Source organism: Otolemur garnettii, unplaced genomic scaffold (genome assembly GCF_000181295.1).
Source record: "Otolemur garnettii isolate 467f Iridium unplaced genomic scaffold, OtoGar3 scaffold00071, whole genome shotgun sequence".
Taxonomy (NCBI): Eukaryota; Metazoa; Chordata; class Mammalia; order Primates; family Galagidae; genus Otolemur; species Otolemur garnettii.
In genome coordinates, this window is record NW_003852466.1 from 4204007 (window position 1) to 4207177 (window position 3171).

Consider the following 3171-nt stretch of genomic DNA (forward strand, 5'->3'; position numbering starts at 1 on the left):
GACTAATGCCTACAAGGCCTGTGCCTAATTCAGCCACTATGCTTGTTCCAAGGAGAACAGGGAGGAAGGTGGCTCTTTTTTTTTTTTTTTTTGGTCTGGGCTGGGTTTGAACCTGCCACCTCCGGCATATGGGACCAACACCCTACTCCTTTGAGCCACAGGCGCCACCCAAGATGCCTCTTTTGTTGTCTGGGAATAGGGGGATGCGTCAGGGCCTGAGTTAGGCAGGAGTCATTCACAAAAGAGACTTGGGGGTGAGGAAAATCAGGTGCAAAGACCAGAGTGGTTAGCATGCAGGCACCAAGAGATGGAAAGGCTACCCAGGAAAAGTGTTCCCAGAGGGGCACAGGAGGAAACAGGTAAGGGAAAGTTGAGTTAGGGGAACTGAGATGAGGCTTTATAAAGCCTACCAGGTCTCCAGTACTGGTTAGATTGAAGCACGTTAAATTGGGGGAGGCTAGGGTTGGGAAATCCGTAGTTACAGGGCTGAACAGAGCTGTGTTATTTTCTGCTGGGATGGAAGAGTTACGTGTGTAGGTGTGGGCATAGGTGTGGGCATAGGGTTGAAAAGATGTTGGTGTGGGGAAAGGCACCTCCAGCATCCTGGGGGGTGGGGAGCCTTCAGGGCAGCTGAGAAGGAAGTGTTCAAAGCCCGGGAATGAGAGAGTGTTGGTGTAGGTCTTGCAGGATAGAGAGGTCTAATCCTTTATAGGGTGGAGGGTTTATACTGGAAAAGAGGTTTTTTTATGATTTGTTTTGTTTCTTGCCGAAGTGCTGTGTCCTGAACTCCTCCTCCACCTGATAATGCACGTGTGAGGTACGTCCACCAGACAGTGGTCCCCACTCCACCTCCAGGGAGTCCAGTGCCCATTTTTTGCTGGTCCTGCACCTCTTTCCTCCATAAAAACATTCAGAGGCTTTGGCAACACTGTAACAGTGTGCCGGCCTGTAAGTGTAGCTAGTGAAAAGGAGGGTCTGGCTCACAGCCACATACACCTGAGCTGGCAGGTTCAAATCCAGCCCCTGTCCACCAAACAACAATGACGGCTGCAACCAACAAAATAGCCAGGTGTTGTGGCGGGCGCCTGTAGTCCCAGCTAATTGGGAGGCAGAGGCAGAAGAATGACTTGAGCCCAGGAGTTGGAGGTTGCTGTCAGCTGTGGCGCTATTGCACTTTACACAGGGCGACAGCTTGAGGCTCTGTCTCAAAAAAACAAGAGAAAGAAAGAAAGAGAAAGGGGGTCTGAGGTAAGAATAGGATGTAGCTGACATGGGAACGGGGTTGGTAAGGTATTCACAGAGATATGAGGTTCAGGTAGCAAGAAAGCCTGCACATTCAGTCAGGGGTGATGGGGAGGCAAGAAGGGCGAGGACTGACGGAGGGATGACCAGAAGGAAAAGAAATTGGGTTTCCTCAGGGAGAAAGTCTTGCAAGCTGCTTTGTAGCCACAGATCTTTAAAGGCTTCAAAGATGTCATCTCAGTTTTGAAGGTTTGCAAGTAGCCAGGCATCTCGAGAAGAGTTATGAGAAAAGGGAGGCGTTGCAGGGGAATGTCACACTTTATGGGCAAGTGGACTCTTCGGGAATTCTGGTGAGTTTTAAGGTTGTGAGGGATAGTACTTGCGATTTCCAGTGGGGGCTCTTCCATCCAGTGTCGGAAGTTTGTCTGTAGGACACAGATTTTTATTTGGGATCAGTGGATCCAGACTAGGGGGTCTAACAGGTAAATAGGGGGTACTGTAGAGAATGGTTTGAGTGCCTGTCCAGTGAAGGGATAGAATCCTGCAGGGCAAGGGATATTGTTGCCTGTCAATTGGTCTCTGACTTTCTCTGCTGAGGGCTGGGGTAGGAGCTGGCTTATTGTTTTTCTAAGTTCGTTCCTGGTTTCCTGGAGGGTGGGAAAATAGTTTCCTATGATAGAGTTTGGAGGGTGTCCAGGGCCCAGAAGAGTTCCACCGTACATTATTTCAAAAGGCCCGTAAAAGAGGGTTTGTGAGGAGTAAAGCGATGGGAGGAGCTTAACCTAATCTCGTTTAAGGATGTTGTTCCTGTGCTCTCCTTTCCCTGGTGATTGGGGCCTGTGAGCCACATGTAAGCACCACTGATTCCTGGGGCTTGTGAGGTTTGGGGGGTGGTCTGGCTAATGAAAGCTGGACTGTTGTCATTCTGAATGGAGTAGGGGAGGCCGAATCTAGAAATAATGTGGTGGAGGAGGGTGGTGACAACATCATGGGTTTTCTCATCTGCTGTGAGGAAGGCTTCAAACCACCCTGAGACGGTGTCAACCCAAACTAGAAGAAGTTTGTATTTTCATACAGGAGGCATGTGGGTGAGGTCGGTCTGCCAGTCTTGGCCTGGAGTTTGGTCCCGGGCCTGATGTGTGGGAAAGGGGGTGTTTTTATAGCTCTCTGAGGTGAGACCCAGGTGCAGATTGTGCAAGACTGGGTTATCTGTTTTAAAAGGCAAGATGGTCGTGGGTGAGTAAGGAGCAGAGAAAGAAGGGTGTGAAGAAGCTTGAAGCCAACGTGAAGGCCACTGTGGAGGGAAGAGAGGATATGAGAAGACACTGGTAATTGACCTGTTCTTCTGATGGAAGAACACTGGAGAGAATTTATCAAAGACAAGTACCGGCCTTCTGGGCTTAGGGGGTGTAAGGGCACTGAGCTGCTCTGGAGCTTGGATCTGCTTTATTTTGTGCCTTTACAGTGGACGATGCTACGCCCTTTGGGAGAGTGACTACATTCAGGAGGTTTTTACTGCGTGTAGCATTGATAATAGAGGAGCCTTTGGTAGATGATGAACCCTTTCTTGCCATATGGCTGCTTGGTGATGGATTATGTGGAAAGCATACTTACAATCTGTGCATAGGTTAATGGAGCGGCCTCGTGCCAGTCATAAGGCTTAGTGAGGGCTAAGTGTTCTTCCTGCTGCGAAGAGGTGCTGGGGGGACACAGTGGTAGAGGTGACAGTGTGGAAGAAGACACAATAGCAAATCCTGCCTTGGTGATGACGTGTGCAGTGGGCTTAGAAGAACTGCTATCCAGGCTTGGCACCTGTGGCTCAAGTGGCTAAGGCATCAGCCACGTACACCTAAGGTGGCAGGTTCGAATCCAGCCCAGGCCTGCCAAACAACAATGATGGCTGCAACCAAAAAATAGCCGGGCGTTGTG